This window comes from Equus asinus, chromosome X, assembly GCF_041296235.1.
Source record: "Equus asinus isolate D_3611 breed Donkey chromosome X, EquAss-T2T_v2, whole genome shotgun sequence".
NCBI classification, from domain to species: Eukaryota; Metazoa; Chordata; class Mammalia; order Perissodactyla; family Equidae; genus Equus; species Equus asinus.
The window spans coordinates 30,611,739-30,632,006 of NC_091820.1; the positions used below are offsets into that span (position 1 = coordinate 30,611,739).

A 20,268-nucleotide genomic window follows, 5' to 3' on the forward strand; every position below is an offset into this window, starting at 1 on the left:
CAAATCTATAATACACAGAAAGTAGATTAGCAACTGCCTAGGCTTGGGCAGGTGGGGAGACTGGAAAATGATAGCTAAGTGGAGCAGGGTTTATTTTGGGGGCAATGAAAATATTCCAGAATTTATTGTGGTGATGGATGCAGAACTCTATGAGTATGCTAAAAGCTATTGAATTATAAATTCAAAGGGTAAATTGTACCGTATGTGAATTATATTGCAACATTTATTTTTTTTTAAAAAAAGAAGACTCTAAAGGGTGCTGAGAAAAAAGCAGACCAACTAGAGACCTTGGAATCTGAGGAATGACATAGTAGTGAGTGGGCTTCATCCAATCAATTAAAGGCCCGAATAGAATAAAAGAATGACCTCCGCTGAGCAAGAGGGAATTCTGCCAGCAGACAGCCTTCAGACTTGAACTGCAGCATCAGCTCTTTCCTGGGTCCCCAACCTGATGGCGCTTGGATTTGCCACCCTCTATGATCACATGAACCAATTTCTTAAAATAACTCTCTCTCTCTCTCTCTCTAAACATCCTATTGATTCGCTTTCTTTGGAGAACTATAACGAATACATAGAAGGTCAGGACTTTCACCATAGCCCTGTGCTAACTAGACCACCCTCACTTTGGTATCAGTGGAGAACACACGGGGAACGGGAACTCCAGTCCCCACCCAGTAGCAATAAGGAGCCCAGCCCTCTTTGGATGTCAGTGGTAGTCAACTAGAGAACCTGGACTTCTGCCCACACCTGGCATTAACAAATCAGCAACCCTCTCCTTCCCCTGTCAGAGCAGTGTCAGAAAAAAGCCATTTAAGACAAAGATTATGTAAGATCCAGAGTCTTGTAAGATAATATGAAAATATCTAGATTCAGTCAAAAATCACTCATCCTACAAAGAACCAGAAAAATCCCATTCTGAATGAAAAGCAAAGACAATCAACATGTCCCAACACCGAGATGACATAGATTTTAGGATTATCTCACAAAGATTTTAAACCAGTCATGATAAAAATATGTCAAAGAGCATTACAAACATGCATAAAACAAGTGAAAAAAAAGTAAATCTCAGAAAAGAAATTAAGGTGTCAGCAAATAAACAGAAGATAGGAAGATGGACTAAATGAAAATTTTAAAACTGAAAATTATACTAATTGAAATAAAAAAGCTCAGGGGACAGGCTTAACAGCAGAACGGAAGGAAGAGAGGAAAGTGTCACTGAATTGGAAGACAGAAAAATAGAAATTACCAAATCTGAACAACACAGAGAAAACAGATTGAAAAAAATGAAAACCTAGGGGCTCTATAACACTATAACAAAAGTCCTAACACCCACGTCATCAGAGAACCAGAAGGAAAGCATAAAGAAGGCAGGTCTGAAAAAGTATTTGAAGAAATAATGACTGTACCAAATTTGTCAAGAGACGTAAACTTACAGATTCAAATTGTTGAGCAAATGCTAAACAGGAGAACGCAAAGAAATCAACACCAAGACAAATCATAATTAAACTGCTGGAAACTAAAGACAGGAAAACAATTAGAATGGCAGTGGATTTATCTTCAAAAGCGTGGAAGCCAGAAAGAAGAGGCAAAATATTTTTTTAAGTGCTTGAAAATTACCCCAAAAAACTGTTAACCCACAATCATATATCCAGTGAACATATCCTTCAGGAATGAAGTGGCAATCAAGACATTTTCAGAAGGAAAATTAAGAGAATTTGTGGCTAGCAGATCTACCCTAAAAGAATGGCTAAAGAAGTTTTCTAAATGAATATAAAATAATAAAAGAACAAACCTTAGAACATCAGGATAGAAGAGAGATCAAGGTAAGCAAAAATATAGGCAAACACCAATAGGCTTTCCTTTTCCTCTTGAGTTTTCTAAATTATATTTGATGGTGAAAACCAAAATAATAATACTGCCTGATGTGGTCCTAAATGTATGTATGTAGAGGAAATATTTTAAACAATTATATGATAAGTGGAGGAAGGTAAAGAGATGTAAAGGGAGGTAAGGCTTCTGCATGTCACTAGAACTAGTAAAATAGCATAGGTGGACTGTGAGATGTTATGTATATATAATGTAATACTTAAAGCAATGATTAAAAGAGTCACACAAAGTGACACACTCAAAAGCACTATAGAGAAATCAAAATGGAATTCTGAAAAATGTTCAAGTAACCAACAGGAAAGCAGAAAAGAGAAAACAGCAAAAAAGCAGAATCTCAGACTTAAGCCCTAATATATAAGTAATTACTTTAAATGGAAGCGGTATAAATGTAGCAATTAAAGGCAGAGATTAACAGAATCAATTTAAAAATATGACCCAACTTTTACACTGTCCACAAGAAACTCATTTCAACTACAATGATATAGGCAAGTTGAAAGTAAATTGATGGAAAAAAAGATGTATCATGCAGATCTTAATCACAGGAAAGAAGGAGTGGCTATATTAATATTAGATAAAGTAGATTTCAGAGAAAAGAAATTTTTTAGAGACAGAGAGGGACATTTTATAACGATAAAAGTGTCAATCCACCAGGAAAACATAGAAATCTTAAATGAGTATGCACCAAACAAAGGAGCTACAAAATATGAGAAGCAAAAACAGAACTGAAAGAAGAAATAGAAAAATCCACAATTATAGTTGGAGACTTAAACACCCTTTTCTTAATAGTTGATAGAACAACTAGACAGAAAATCGGCAAGGATATAGAAGGATTTAACAACATCAGCTAAAGTGATCTAATTGACATTTATAGAATACTTTGCCCAACAACATCAGAATACACATTCCTTTTGAATACCCACAGAAGATATGCCAATATAAAGTATATCCTAAACCATAAAGCAAACCTCAACAAATTTAAAAATTTAAATCATATGGAGTATATTGTCTGACCACATGGAATCAAACTACTAATTGATAACAGAAAGATGAGGATAATGTGTAAACATTGAAAAACTAAACAACACACTTCTAAATAATCCATTAGTCAAAGAGAAAGAATCGAGGGAAATAAAAAATATATTTAACAAAATGAAAATACAGTATATCAAAATTTGTGGGGTGCAGCTAACCCAGTGCCGATTAGGAAACTTATAAAGCTAAATGTTTATATAATAAAGAGGAAAAGCTTCAAATCAATAATCCACGTTTCCACCTCAAGAGCCTAGAAAAAGAGGAGCGAAATAAACCCAAAGGAAACAGAATGAAAGAAATAAAAGAAAGGAGGAGAAAACAATGAAATGGAAAACAAAGAAACAATAATGAAAAAATTAAACAAAGAGCGAGTTCTTTGGTAAGATCAATATTTTTTATTTTATTTCTTCCCTAACTTTATTGAAAGATAACTGACATATAACATCGAGTAAGTTTAAGGTACACAACATTAAGATTTGATAAACGTATATACTGCAAAATGATTACTACAATTAGGCTAGTTAAGACATCTTTCACCTCACAGTTACCATTTTTTTGTGCATGTGGTGAGAACTTTTTTTTTTTTTAGGAAGATTAGCCCTGAGCTAACTACTGCCAAACCTCGTCTCTTTGCTGAGGAAACCTGGCCCTGAGCTAACATCCATGCCCATCTTCCTCTACGTTATTCGTGGGACACCTACCACAGCATGGCTTTTGCCAAGCGGTGCCATGTCTGCACCCGGGACCTGAACTGGCGAACCCCAGGCCAGCGAGAAGCGGAACATGCGAACTTAACCACTGCGCCACTGGGCCAGCCTCGGTGAGAACTTTTAAGATCTACTTTCTTAGCATTCTTCAAGTATACGGTATAATATTGTTGACTATAATCACCGTGCTATACATTAGATCCCCAGAACTTGTTCATCTTATAACTGCAAATTTGTACCTTTTGACCACCTTCACCCATTCCCCCCCACCCCACCCCCACCCCCACCCCTAGCTATCCCCAATCTACTCTCTGTTTCTATGAATTTGGTGGGGTTTTTTTTTTTTTTTTTTTTTTTGGTGAGGAAGATTTGCCCTGAGCTAACATCTTTTGCCAATATTCCTCTTTTTTTTTTCCTCCCCAAAGCCCCAGTACATAGCTGTATATTCTAGTTGCAAGTCCTTCTAGTTTTTCTATGTGATCCACCACCACAGCATGGCTACTGACAGACGGGTGGTGTGGTTCCGTGCCCAGGAACTGACCTCAGGCCACCGAAGTGGAGCATGCCAAACTTTAACCACTAGGCCATCAGGGATGGCTCTGGTGGGTTTTTTAGGTTCCCCATATAAATGAGATCAGACAGTATTTGTCTTTCTCTGACTTATTTCACTTAGCAAAATGCCCTCAAGGTCCATCTGTGTTGTCACAAATGGAAAGATTTCTTTATGCTTATGGATGAATAATATTCATATATATATATCACACTTTTTAATCTAGTCATCCATAAATAGACACTTAATTTGTTTCCATGTCTTGGCTATTATAAATAATGCTGCAATGAACATGGGGGTGCAGATAGCTCTTTGAGATGATGATTTCATTTCCTTTGGATGGATGTATACCCAGAAGTGGGATTGGTGGATCATACGGTAGTTCTACTTTTGCATTTTTTGAGGAAGCTCCATACTGTTTCTCATAAAGGCTTTACCAATTTACATTCCCATCAACAGTGCCTGAGTTCCCTTTTCTCCAGCGCTTGCTATCTCTTGTCTTTTTTATGATAGCCATCTTAACAGGTTTGAGGTGATATCTCATGGTAGTTTTAACTTGCGTTTCCCTGATATCAATTGATGTTGAGCACCTTTTCACGTACCTGTTGGCCATTGCAGATCTTCTTTGGAAAAATATCTGTTAAGGTCCATTTGTACATATCTGTTAGTTCCATTTAGTCTATAGTTCAGATCCATTGTTTCCTTATTGATTCTCTGTCTGGATGGTCTAGCCATTGTTGAAAGTGGGATATTAAAGTTCCCAACTATTATTATATTGCTGTTTATTTCTCCTTTTATTTCTGTTAGCATTTGCTTTTTATATGTGGGTGCCCTGATGTTGGGTTAATAAATATTTACATCTGTTATATCTTTTTGATGAATTGACCCCTTTATCTTTATGTAATGACCTTTTTGTCTCTTGTAACAATTTTAGCTTAAAGCCTGTTTTGTCTGATATAAGTATAGCTACTGCTGCTTTATTTTGTTTACCATTTGCTTGGAATATCTTTCTTTCCCTTCATTCTCAGCCTATGTGTTTCCTTAAAGCTAAAGCGAATCTCTTGTAGGTAGCATATTTTTGAATCTTGTTTTTTTCTCTCGACTCAGCCGTTATATGCCTTTTGATTGGAGAATTTAATCTGTTTATGTTAAAATAATTATTTATAGGTAAAGACCTAGCATTGCCTTATTAATTGTTTTCTGTTTTATAGATCCTTTGTCCCTTGCTTTCTCTCTTGATGTCTTCTTTTGTGATTTAATATCTTTTTGTGGTGGTATACTTTGTCTCTTATAATCTTTTGTGTATCTATTACAGGTTTTTCTTTTGTGGTTACCATGAGGCTTAAATAAAATATAGTTATATCATACAATTTTAAACATAAGAACAACTTGAAGAGCATACATAAATGTCACTTTTCTTTCTCCCCCCATCACACTTTAGGTTATTTATGACACAATTTACATCATTTTTATATTGTCTATCCAATAACAAATTATTATAGTTATAGTCATTTTTAATACATTTGGTTTTTTTCAACTTTTAAACTACAGTTGTAAGTGATTTACATAGCAGCTTTACAATATTAGAGAATCTGGCTTTGACTATATATTTACTTTTACTGATAAGTTTTAGACATTCATGTTTTTATGATGTTAATTAGCTTCCTTTTATTTCAGTCCGTAAAATGCCCTTTAGCATTTCTCGTAAGGCAGGTCTAGTGGTGATGACCTCCGTCAGTTTTTGTTTGTTTGGGAAAGTCTTTATCTCGCCTTCATTTCTGAAGAACAACTTTGCCAGGTATAGTATTCTTGTTTGCCAGTTTTTTTCTTTCCATATTTTGAATATATCATTTCACCCTTTTCAGGCCTGCAGAGTTTCTGCTGAGAAATCTGTTTATAATCTTATGAGTGCTCCCTCATGTTTGATGAGTCTCTTTTCTCTTGATGCTTTCAAAAATCTCTTTGCCATTGACTTTGGACAATTTAATTATAATGTGTCTTGGTGAAGCCCTTTTCAGGTTCAATCTGTTTGGGGTCCCTTGAGCCTCATGTATCTGAATGTCCATTCCTCTCCCAGTGTTTGGGAAGTTTTCAGCCACTATTTCTTTAAATAGATTTTCTGTCCCTTCTCATTCTCTTCTCCTTCTGAGATTCTAATATCGAGTATGTTGTTTCTCTTCATTGTGTCCCATAATTCTGGTAGGCTTTCTTCACTGTTTTTCATTCTTTTTTATTTTAGCTCCCCTAAATGGTTAATTTAACATGACCTGTGTTTGAGTTCAGGTTCTTTTGCTTGGTTGAATATGCTCTTGAAGATTTCTATTGAATTCTTTCGTTCAGTCATTAAATTATTCAGCTCTAGATTTCTGTTAGGCTTTCTTTTTTTTGATGGATTCTATTTCTTTGTTGAATTTCTCATTTTGGTCATGCATTGTTTTCCTAATTTTATTTAGTTTTCTGTCTGTTTGTTCTTTTAGTTTGCCGAAGCTCTTTAACAGTATTATTCTGAATTCTTTGTCAGACAGTTCATAGATCATACGCCACTCATCAAGCCATGTTGTGGTGGTGACCCACATACAAAATAGAGGAAGACTGGCACAGATGTTAGCTCAGGGCTAATCTTCCTCACCAAAAACAAAAAAGTAGCATGAGAGATACTTGTGATATGGAAATGTTCTGTATCTTGAAACTGAGTGTGTATTCATTTGTTTACAGTCAATTCAAGTTTGCCCTTTTGTGAATTTCCTGCTATCATCCTTGCTCATTTTTAATTGGATGATTTGTTTTCTTATTGATTTAATTTGTTGCATATTCAGGATTAATTATTTTATGGTTATAAGCATCAGAAATATCTTACTCTAGTTTTTGGCTTGTTTATAAACTGTCATGTCAAATGTACTAATCTTTTCCTTTTGTGTGTGTATGCTTTTTGTATCTTAAGACATCTTCCCCTGCTGTGATGCCATAGAAGTATTTCTTTTAAATATTTAATTTTTTATATTCAGGTTTTTAATGTATTTGAGCCTAATTTCTGTACATATAACTTTATTTTCTTTCTCCACATGGTGAGCTCTCCATTCTGAGCTGTTCTGTTTCTTTGATCCATTTGTCTATGCCTGTGCCAATACCGCCCTTTTTGAATAGATATCGCTTTATGAGTCTTGATAATGGTAGGACAGATTTTTATCTTGCTGCTCTTGCTAGAATCTTCAGCACTTATAAGAAGTATCCTGTTTTTCTTCCAGGCTGAAGAGGAATGCTTGTAACATTACAGCATTAAGTTTGATGTTTGCTCTGAGTATTTGGAAGGCATTGTTTTTAAAGATACCATGAATGATTAATTGATTGATTTTATCATATGCTTTTCCTGCACTTATCATGGTTATCATATGATACTGTTCTTTTAATTTGTTAATGTGATGAATTCAATTAATAAATTATCTATTGTTAAATCTTCTACAAGGTTTTGGGATAAATCTTACTTGATATGACATTATTTTAAAATGCTTCTTTAGATTCAGTTTGCTAATATATTATTTAGGATTTTTGCATCTATATGCATTAGTGACATTTGCCTATAATTTTTCTGTTTTGTACCATCTTTATGTGGTTTTAATAATCAGGGTTATATTTGCTTCACAAAATGAGTTGGGGAGTCACCCCTCTCTCTTTTCCGGAGGAGTTTTTAATAGATAGGTATTATTTGGTTTTTGAAGTTTTGGCATATTTTAGCTAGCAAGCTGAAAATGTATTTTGGGGAGAGAGTAGGTAGGGAGATGTTTGACTACCAGTGCCATTTTGTCATCATTATAACTCTATTCTGGTTTTTCACCTCATTGAACTTATTCTTCAGTTGTATATGTTTTTCTACAGAATTATCTATTTCATCTACATTGTCAAATTTATTTGAATTGCATTGTTCATAGTATTCACTTATGATTTTTAAAAACTACTTCATCTCTAATTCTGTATCTGCACCTAATATTGTTTATTTATACCTTCATTTTCTTGTCTTGTCTTTACTTTTTTGAGGACTGATTGGACTAGGGTTTGTCATTTTAATAGTCTTTTCAAAAACTTGAGTTTTGACTTTACTAATCCTAGTGTTCTTTTTCTCTATTTCATTAGTTTTCTCTTATTGCAATTATTTCCCTCTTTCTTTTGTCTTCATGTTTAGTCCATTATTATTCTTTTAACTCTTGTTTTGAAAGCTCATTTTATTAAGTTTTAATCCTTCTTATTCTCTAATACATTCATTTAATGCTATAAATTTCTCTCTAAAGACTTGCTTTAACATCATCCTGACATTTAAATATGTATTAATTTTGTTTTTATATTTAGTTCTTAATATTTTATCATTTACCTTAGGGTTTTTATTTTATCCATAAAATATTTATGTGAGTGCTTTTAGTTTCCAAGTGTTTTGGTGTTTGAGACTGTTTTTTGCATATTTATTTTTACTTTTATTGCCTTTTGTTTAGAGAATTTGCCCTGTGTGGGGTTTTTTGTGTTTCTTGTGGCCTAGCACATGGTCAGCTTTTTAAGTGTTCCTTGTATGCTTAATAATAACTTACATCCCCTCAGTTTTGGGGGTTCAGAGTTCTATTTATGTTTTTTAAGGTCAATTTTACTAATTTTATTATTCAAATCATCTTTTTCTATTAAATTTAAGTCTGTCTCATCCGTCAATTTCTGAGAGAAGTATGAATTTATCAATTTCTGTGATCCATTTTTTCAAACTTTGCATTATTTATGTTGAGGCTCCATTATTAGATATACATAGGTTCAGAATAATTTTATTTTCCTAATGAATTATTTATCATTAAGTAAAAACACTTAATACTCCTAAATATGTTTTTGTCTTAAAAATCTCTCGGATAGTAATTTAGTTATACCAGCCTTCTTTGGCTTAGTATTTGCCCCAGTATATCTATTTAGAGTCTTTCATGTTTTTTAATTTTATTTTATTCTCTAAACGTTAGCTGCCCTACGCTTGGGGGTGGCTGTGCCACAATCTCCCTAAACTCTCTTTCTGGTGAGCTTATCCTGTCACAATGCCTCCCATGTTTCCAAACCTGACATCCCACTTGAACTCCAGATGCATTTTTTTCAGCTATCTGAATGACACTAATAGGCATCTCAGATTTTACATGCCATGCGTTTCCCACCCTTCCTCCCCAGATGTGCCCCTGGCAAAATCCCCAGACTAAGAAATAGCACTACCATCAACCCAGGTGTTCAAGTCCAAACACCAGAACCGAGATTATTTTCATTTCCCATTTCTCACCTCTGGTCCATGAGCAAATCTTCTTGATTCATGCAAATGCATCTGGAATTTGTCTAGGTCTCTTCATTTCCTCTGTCACCACCACAGTTCCAGCTACCATCATTTCTCTTCTGGACTAGCTACATTATCTCCTAACTTGTCTCCCAGCTTCAACTCTCCTGACCCCTCTACATTCTTCTAAGCAGCCAGAGTCACTGACAACACTCAGGGAGAATTATTGTACGTTATAGTCAATATCACAAATTTGACTTTCAGCCTTGACATTATATTTTTCACTCCTTCTATTGATGTAATTTGGGGTTTTGGGTACCATGGTACTTTAATGGAAGAAAGGGGACAATTGAAGGAAAAAACAATATTTGGATGTTTTGTAAGGGCAATATGCAGGTCCAGCTCGGTGACCTGGGAAGTCACTCCCGTGTCTATGGGAAAGTCAGCCTAAGGCTCAGTTACCATTATCACTGTTGCCCAGGGTGAGCTTGTCAAAGAGATAGTCTGCCAAGCTGGCTTTTGGGGTCTCCACTTTGCTATCTAGTTAACATTAACAAGCAATAATATTTGCATATTTTATTAATCAAAAAAATTTCAGGTAAAATTTAAGAACCCTTTGTTTTAATCCCTGCCCAATCCCATTCCCTTCACTCCTTCCCCAGAGGCAATTGGGGAATCACAATTGTGATTTTCAGGCCACGTTTTTAGGCTTTTACCATGCACAGGTACCCACATTCACCAGGGTCCCAGACCAGCCACCCCACACCCCCACTTTGTTTATGAGGGGAAGATTGATTTTGTGTTTCCCAGGGTCCCATGGAATACCTTCTCCCTCCATCCACAGAGATCCCGAGCTGCATGTGGATGGGACGTGGGTGGGCGGAGAGACTCCTGGATACCTGACTTAAAACTTAAAAGATGAGATCTGCACACATGAATCAAGGAGAGAGCTTTATTTATTTAGGAACCACATAACTGTATTGGAAGAAATGGCAAAACTGGAAGAAAAGAAAGTGAACTTTTTGCAAGGGCAATATTGCAATATGTATGCTCGGTATGGTGATCAGGGGAAGTCACCCTGTGGCTCTGGGGAAAGCAGTCCAAACTCAGTTCTTACTGCCGTCCCCCAGGGTGAGCTTGTCGAAGAGGTACTCTGCCAGGCAGTCTGCTGGGGCCCCCATCTTGCGCAGGTTGTCGAGATGGTCCCCCAACTCTTTCATAGACTTGACTTCCTCGAGCAGGAGGTGACTCTCCAGGAAGTGGCACAGATGGGGATCCGCCTTGTCGGTGGCCAGCTGGTGCAGATCGAGCAGGCTCTGGTTGACGTTCTTCTCCAGCTGGAGCGCACACTCCATGGCCTTCAGGCCGCTCTCCCAGTTGTTGCGGTCTGGCTTCTTGATGTCGCGAAGGCAGATGCGGCCTCCGCGCTGGTTCTGGAGCTGCATCAGCCTCTCGGCGTGCTCCCTCTTCTGGCGCGACTGCTGCAGGAACAGCTGGAAGAAGTGCTTCAGGGCCACGTCGGCCCTGTCGAAGTAACAGGCCATCGACAAGTACATGTAGGAGGTGTAGAGTTCCAGGCAGATCTGGCCGTTGATGGCGGCCTCGCAGTCGGGGTGGTAGTTCTGGAGCACCTGCGAGGGCTGCGCGGTCGCCATGGCTGGAGGCGCGAAGGCGAAGGCGACCTCAAGGTGTTCCCAGAGTAGGTGATGAAGGCGCCGTTGGGTGAGCTCTGGCTCAGTGGCAGTTCTGGCTCGCGACCAAAATGGCGTCACACCAAATTGGGAGTGTCCGTTATTTTACGGAGGTGGGGAGATCCGTTTTACGTTACGTTACGTTACGTTACGTTGCGTCACGTCACGTCACATTGTGTTACATTACGTTATAGTACTTTACGGTGGGCGTGGTAGCTGGGAGGGGCTGAAGCGTGGTGTTCTAGGTTGGATCAGGGCTTCGATGAATCCAGGAGACTGTGTGCTAAGCGTCTGCACTATATGATATTTTAAAACTTTATTCATGAATATAGATGCAAGCGTCTTAAGTTAATCATTTGCATGATTTCTTTGAGCAGCTTAATTGAATATTGTCCTAATGTGATTGTTTCATTAAATATAGTGCTTTTTGGGTCTCATTAGTTATGTTTAATATCGCACAGTTTTATTTGAATGTTAGATAAATCAGTGATTTCAACATCCATACTGATGACACTTCTGATAGCCTCCTCACTCGGTTCCTAGACTTAGTAAGTCCAGTGACCTCCGCTTTTCTCTTTCTAGTCATGGTCTAGTTAACGCTCCTCTGACAGGAGAGCACCACCTCTAGAGCCTCAGTGAATCTTTCCACCTCTCCATCTTTCACTCTTTCTGAGCTTGTTCTTCACTCCCTTTATTCTCTCATCTCTTAATCTTTCAGCACAGTCCTAGAAGCACGTTCCTTCTGCCCTGTCTGGAGCCCGGTAGGACAGATTCAATGATCTCATCGCTGATATCCTAGATTTGCTCTCCCCCTTCACCTGGCTTGTCAATTACCTTCCTCTTGGCTAGGTACACACTTCCCTTTTCTCTGGCAGAAAACAAAAGGTTTAGGTGCATTCTTAGAGAAAGCACTTACCCACGGGGATGTATTCATTCCCTCCAACCTCATTTGTTCTTTCGCTGACACTCAACAAGTCTCTTTGTAAGCCCAATCATGTTGTATGGAATGAGCCACCGTGGTAGGGAATACCACTGATCTCAAATGGCCTTTCATTCGTTCATTAATTCATTCAACAAATACTTATTGATTACCTGCTATGGCCCAGGCGCTGGTCTAGGATTTGGGCATATATGAGTAACAAAGAGAAACAAAGTCTCTGTTTCCTTAGTGTTTGTATTCTAGTGGAGAAGCAGACAAAAACAAAACAAAACAAAAAAACTACCATTTTTCCCCCTTATTGTCTCAAGTAAATACATACAAGATATTACACATGTGCATGGAAATAAAAAAGACGAAATATGTTCTTAGAATTCAAGGATATTATAGTGGGAGACAGAAGATCAACCTAGGTATTTATAATTAATTTGTGCATTAATTCAACAACCATTCATATACTCCAAATATGTGTCAGACGCTGTGTTTGATTCTTGAGATGTGCAGAAGAATCAAATGTGGTCTGTGTTCTCAAGTTATAAGACAGAATGACAGAATATTATAAGTACTCTCAGGTAAAGTTAGGATAAAATGCCTAATTTCACATAAAGATTTAATCCCATAGCTTTGATTAATGCACCTTTTTTGGTCTCTGTTTCTCTTTTGGAAGCTTATCCTATTTTATGATCAGAGTTTATGAAGAAAGAAAAGGATCACATATCAAATGTCATGATGCAAACTATTTAAACAGTTGTAGAGACATTTAATTGCTGATTCTGTAAAGAAATAAAATAACAACAGTGTCTATTTCATAAGTTGATTTTAATGATAAAATCACACACTAGAGATGGAAGAGAATTACGTGGTCAGTTTCTGAGTGAGATAAAGTTGTGTTCTGTGTTTTCTTAACACCAGTGTTGAGTCTTAATGTAATTGTAGACTTTCAAAGTTTCCTTGGGAGAGTTCAATTTAGACTTGATTGTAAGAATCTATTTAAGTAGGAGTCTTGATGTTGTAGAACATTTTCTCATTATTTCCCAAGATTATTTAATAATTAATTTCTACCTACAATTTTACACTTCAAATACTTGAAATAATAAAAATGGTTATGTGTATACTAAGGAATGATAATGGTGTTTCTCAGATATTTCATCCCTCATCATTACCTCCTAGGGAAGAAAGTAATGGTAAAATATTTATTATAACTGAGAGAAACCCAAGGTTTAAAAACTAACTTTTCTGAGGGAAATCAATAAGCAAGCATGAGCTGGGACCTCAGATTTCCATGAAGAAAATATACATATATATAAGCAAAGCATTCCATTCAGTTTTTCTTTCGTGAGAAATATAAAACTATATATAAACATAGAATGAGAAAACTTCAGAGTAGATCATGTTTTTTAAAAATATGAATATAGGACTATAAGATAAAGATTTCTTTGAAATGTTTGTGGTCAATGTTTGTATTATATCAGTGTTAGTCATGGTTCACCAGAATAACAGAACGAACAGGAAGTGAACCATATATACATCTATCTATCTATCTATCTATCTATCTATCTATCTATCTATCTATCTATATGGAATTGGTTCATGTGATTATGAAAGCTGACAAGTCCCCAAATCTGTAAGGAGCAAACTTGAGACCCAGGAATGCCGATGGTGTGGGTCCAGCCCAAAGCCAGCAGGCTGGAGACCCAGGAAGTTCAAGTTGAAGGCAGGAAAAAACCAGTGTCCCAGCTTGAAGGCAGTCCAGCAGGAAGAGTTCCCTCTTCCTCAGAGGAGGGTCAGCATTTTTGTTCTATTCAGGCCTTCAATTGATTGTGTGACGCTCACCCACATTCAGGAGAGCAGCCTGCTTTACTCAGTCTACTGTTTCAAATGTTAATCTCATGGAAAACCACCCTCACAGGCACACACGGAATAAGATTTGACTAAATATCTGGCTAGCCCCTGGCCCAGTCAAGTTGACATATAAAATTAACCATCACAGTATTATTTATAATAAATTCAGGTCATCAAATAAAAAATCTAGTTATATAATCTGTAAAAACTCTTTTGACTTTCAGTTCCCTTCATCATTTAAACCTGTTACAGAACTAACAGTTACACAACTGATATTAGGCAATAAGTTCTGACTCAGTGTCAGTGATTATCTCTCATTCATTCAGTATATTTCTACGGAACATCTATTATATGCCAGGTATTTTTATTCATCCTAACACAAAAACTTGTTCTATAAACTCCTCACATTTGCATTTTTTTTGCAGCTGAGTGCTGTTCAATGTTCCATGTAATCCCATCTTTAAAAATTAGTGCATGCGCTAGGCTTGATGATGTATTCATAAGGAAGTGGACCATGAGTAGCAGCAGTTGGTGGCTTATCTCACTCTCCATATATGTGTGTGTGTGTGTGTGTGTGTGTGTGTGCATGCATATGTATAAATTAATCATTTAATGAGGGGTCATGAAAAGTGATATATCAATCCAAAATCAATATTATCTATCAAGTCAAAATCAATATTATCTGTCTTTGAGCTGTTCACTCTACATTATCTCATTACAGATACCCTCTGAGTTAACTTTTATTGTTATCACCCATATTTTACAGACAAAGAAATTGTAAATTAGAGAGGATGTAACATGCTCAAGTACACATCTTGTAAAGCAGAGAGTGACACTCTGAACAGGATTCCTCTCTAGATAGTTTGGAAAATTTGGCTGGACCATGAGGTCCTTTAGTCCAAAGACTGTTTAACTTGTTTGATGCTAAATTTCACATAGAAGGGGCTCAAAAATATGAATTAAAGTATTGAGTGGTCCATTAAAAGCTTTAGTCTCGTTATTTCTCCAAATTAAAGCAATGAATGGGAGAGATGTTGAATGTGTATTTAAACTGTTTCCTTTAGAAGGAGAAAAAATCAAAGACACCCAATGGTGACAAATTACTATTATAATTTTACTTAAAATGCATAAACGTAAAGCCAGGTATAAAAATCTCTATGCTTAAGGGCATGCGTTTATAACTGTGAAACTAACAATTTATAAGTATATGCAGATACAACTATAAAACTAATAAAATTAAAATTAAGAAATTCCAATTAGGCATCAGATTACGCTTTTTGCCTTAAACACAATTACTTCTCGCTGAGAATAGATCTAGTTGCCAAGATGCACGTTTTCTTTTGAGTGTGCCGTGCTCAATATACATTCTTCTTGACTGAAATGATTGACACGCTTTAGCTCATATGATGATTCATATGAAGAGGGTTCATAGGGAAGAGGCTGTTGAAACTGCTTTCAGGTAGTGGAAGCCATCACTTAAATACTGTCTGTCCATGTTCTTTTTTATTAATTTGTGAAAAGTCAAGTGATAATTTATTCTGATGTTGTTTGTTGATTTCGTGAAGTATCATTAAAATCTCAATACCTTTGATAAGTGAAGGTGCTGAAGTGTTGTTCTATCAAACTATTTTTCATATTCCAGTCATCACTTTGAAAGGAAATTTTAGTCTTTGCAGCTGGTAAAATAAATCAATAGGACCATAAGGATGGACATGGGACGATTGTCATTTTTACACCAGGACATGCCAATCTAGCAGCAATCACACTCAGTGTAACTCAAAACCCACATGCAAATGTGGACACTGTATCTGTGTGGTTGTATTGAGCTATAAAGAGATCAAGATAATCCTGAAAATGCGTCCGGTAATTTTTCATTTAGATGTAAACACAAGAACGGATCCATGGAATTCACAGATACAGATAGAGAACATTGAGTTAGAATGGCAGGGACATGCCAAATATTTAATCAATAACTATTTAGGACATGATGCGTGTCCAGCTTTGTGCTGAATGATTGCAACAGACATTGACTTTAATCTCAGGGGCCCAAGAGTCTGTTTAGGTTCACTTTGTTCACTGACAGAATGCTTATATGACCAATGAAAAATTAGCTGCTAATGGGTTGATATTAGAATATATATTAATATCTTTACTTTGAAATATTCATATGTATTCAATGATGTTTTGTTTGAGATCTTTACTTCTGTTGTCACAGATACAGAAATTGCTGGTTCTCACCCCTTTTCCTACATAACAACTATGTTTAGGGAAAATATATTTGGTGGAATTATGTTAGTTAACCTAAAGATCCAGAATTCCTTGGTTGAAGCTGATATTTTGTTTCACTAAAATCAACTGTAAGTTTTTCCAGTCAAGTTAGGAAAAAAGTATAATCCTTGTAAAATGTTCCTGTGATTCTATACCTTGCTATAACGTTAACCCAGAGTGTTAATAGAATAAACGTATTTAATGTGATCATTATTCTTCATAATTTGACGTGAGTAATGTGCTCTCACTTTTTAATTTTCTAAACTTTTCTTCCACACTCTCAGTGGCTTATTTGCTGATAAGCCTCTTTCATAAAAATATGATAATTACCTCAACCAGCCAGTGTTAAAAAACACAATTTCTCAAGTAGAAGGTTTGTAAAGTGTTTTCTGTGTATTATTCACACTTATTGCCTTCCCTCTGACGTTTTCATTCTCCAATTCTTGCTCATACATTAAAAATAAACAATGTCCTCTTGAGTTATTTTCTTGAAGGCTTTTGCCATTTTCTGAATACGTCTCTGAATATTTAAGGTCAGTTAAACATATTTAGAGAGTTTCAATTTTCTAGGAAATACTGACATTTTGTTGCTTTCTTCCCAAATGATTTTAAACCTCATTTATCGTAAAGCGAATCAATGGTTTGGGATATATTCTTTACGTAGAAAGATTATTGCCATTTCACTTTTGCTAATGCAGATGGCACTCTTAAGTTCTGATTTCTTACACGACAAACAACCCATGAGGAAAGGCTCATTAATAATCTGTCAGAATGTCTATCATTAACAAGACAGGAAACAATAAGTGTTGGAGAAGATGTGGAGAGAAGGGAACCCTTATACGCCGCTGGTGGGAGTGCAAAGTGGTCCAGCCACTATGGAAAACAGGATGGAGATTCCTCAAACAATTAAAAATAGATTTACCATATGATCCAGCTATTCCACTGCTGGTTAGTTATCCAAAGAACACGAAAACACGAAGGCGTAAAGATACATGCACCTCCATGTTCATCGCAGTATTATTCACAATAGCCAAGACTTGCAAGCAACCAAGGTCTCCATCAAGGGACAAATGGATAAAGAAGATGTGGTATACATACAGAATAGAATACTACTCAGCCATAAGAAACGATGAAATCCGGCTATTTCTGACAACGTGGATGGACCATGAGGGCACTGTGCAAAGTGAAATAAATCAGAGGAAGAAAGTCAAATACCATATGATCTCACTCATGAGTCGAAGATAAAAACAACAATAAACAAACACACAGAAACAAAGATTGGATTGGTGGTTACCGGAGGGAAAGGGGGGAGGGAGGAGGGCGAAAGAGGTGACTAGGCACATGTCTGTGGTGATGGATTGTAATTAGTCGTTGGGTGGTGAACATGATGTAATCTACACAGAAATCGAAATATATAATGATGTACATCTGAAATTTACATAATGTTATAAACCACTGTTACCGCAATAAAAAAAATAATAATCTGTCAAATGCTGTCGGCTGTATAACTCCATTCTCCATTAGTAATGTTATCCCTTAATTTTCTCCTGCTGGAAAAGTGCTGATTCTTCTAAACAATTGGCAGTAATATGAATGTATCCAGTATATACATATACCTGAAGAGGGATTATGTGCAGATACCTAACCTAGCATTCCTTTACAGGACATGAATTGAAGATGTGTTGTGGAGTGACTGGTGGACTTGATGAGGCCAAAAGCATCCCATTAGAAAGGGAAGAGGCAGTAGAAACTGGAAATTGAGGGGAAGAGAACTACTGGAAAGAATTCTTGAAGGATAATACTCCTCACTTTGATTGTCTATGTGCTCAAGTCGCTGGCTTGGGGAGAGCTGTGCTGAGAGCAACTTCTGGTGGCAGGCAATATTATTTTCTAGTACATGCAGCTATTGAAACATTGCTTATCATTCCTCAGATCTTAACTGTCAAGGACTAAAAACAGTAATGGTAACTGGAATTGTCAGTTTTGTGTTCAAAATAGTCTATTTACAATTGCTTTCCTATTTCACTAGATCTCTATCAATTATCAATGCTTTTATTCCCTCCTGCATCATCACTTTGGTCCTTAATCAAATGTATTCCTTAATTATGCTGCAGGGAAATCAATTTTCTCTATGTGGCCCTTCCCCCTTAATTCTTTTTTCTTTTCCACATTAATAATCCCTAATATTTAGAAAAAAGATAATAGTTTATGAATGAATCAAGGTGCTCAACTCCCAAAATTATGAAAATCAACTCCTACATCATTATAGATTGACAAATATATTGATCACATTAATGTAGGTATTTCAGTTAATCAGTTTGTGTATAGAGATTGCAGCTACAAGATGAAAAAACATATTCAGTTTAATCAGTTGTTATCAATGTAGGAGGGGGAAATGGAAATAGGAATAATAAGATTCTGTGCAGAGCCAAGAGTCCGCTTCCTTTTCTCCAGAGACACTGTTTTATAAACCATGGTGGTGATTTTCCTAGCCACGCTATTAAATATATTTGGTTGGGTTACATTCTGAATTAAAGCAGGTCATTGGAGTAAGTGTCTGTATGGGACACCTGGTTTTATAAAACTACTTCATAGCTGGATGATGTAGAGCATCCTCAGATTATCCTGTTGCAAAGGAGAGCTGTTGGGTCAAATGAACACAAGAAAACAGGTAATATAATATTAGAACTTTTTTTAATAAAATAACATCTTAATTCACACTTTGTGATAGCTTCAATAGCATCTTAGAAAGCCATGCAGTGTACATGTGTATTGAATGCATGCGTTTGTATGTACATATCAGGCTTTGATAGCTAATGTTAATGTTAGCTAAAATTTGGACCTTAATTTGGATTGTGGTAATAAGATAGTATAGTAGTAAAGTAGTACATATTTTAAATTATTTAAAGAGTACACATCTTACTTTACTCTATTGAATACAGATCCACTAAACACTGGTACTGGTGTTCTGTACTGTATTGTGAAAAATATGATAGTTCACAAAGCTAAATATATTTTTATTTAAGGCAATGAAGGAAAAACTGTAAATGTGCAATGTCTGGTAGATTTGAGTGAGTTTTAGAAGTTACTACTTCCCCCTGGATGCTAGAAAGAGAGTCTGGTTGGGAGAGTGAAATCAACAAGATAGTTGAATAGGAGGTTCCCAGCATTAGTTTTCCTCACAGAAAGACCAACTAGCAACTATCCACAGACAAGAATGCCTTTGGAAAATCTCAGAACCTGGGAGTGAGGCTGAAGAACCCACCTTGGACCACAAAAACTGAGAAAAACAACATCAGAAGTATAAGAAGAGCAGTTTCACTTTGACCACAGAGCCCCTCCTCCAGGCCGGCAGAAAGTCACACCGAGAGGGTTCTCCAGTGGGGAAGAGAGACCTCAATGTGAACATCCAGGTTCCCCAGCATTCTGGGAAGCTTCTTGCAAGGCCCACTTCTATCCTGTCTCATGGGGAACACTGGAAGAATCAGGAGGGCTAGACCACCTGGGATCAGGTAGAAATCAAGAAGGAGGGTGGGGCTCACAGCAACCAGCAGGTGGATCTTGGTGGACTGTGTACCAGATGGCAGTGGTGCCCTATCAGAGAGCACAGCCAACAGTTCTGCCCACCTGTGGAGTGGAGCCAGTGGTCTCATCTAGCCAGGGAGCACATTGGCAGGTCTACCCAGATTGGATCCTAAGCAAGCAGTCCAGCCCAGCCATGGAGCCCATCCTGTAGCCCTACACAGGCAGAGTGGTGAGCCAGCAGGGCATCCAACTGCAGAACATAGCTTCTGGGCTTGCCCAACCAGGAAGCCCAAACAGTGACCCTGCAAAGTCTTGGAACCCAACCTACCTCCACGTGGCTGTGGAGCCCAGCATATAGCCCTGCTGGATAGCCGAGCACAGCCTGCAGCCTTGCCCAGGCAAGAAGCCCAGACAGCAAAACCCACCCAAATGTAGAGCACAGCCAGTGGCTTGCCCAATTTCAAAGCCCAGCATGCTGCCCTGCCTAAATTCAGAGTCCAGCCAGCAGCACCGCCCAACTGAGGAACACAGCCAGTGACCTTGCTTGACTA

General features: G+C 37.1%; 1 pseudogene; it reads right to left on the reverse strand.

Annotated features, from left to right (window-relative positions):
• Positions 1-10,560: 10,560 nt before the first annotated feature.
• On the reverse strand, positions 10,561-11,325 carry LOC139042599 (ferritin heavy chain pseudogene; annotated as a pseudogene).
• Positions 11,326-20,268: the final 8,943 nt, after the last annotated feature.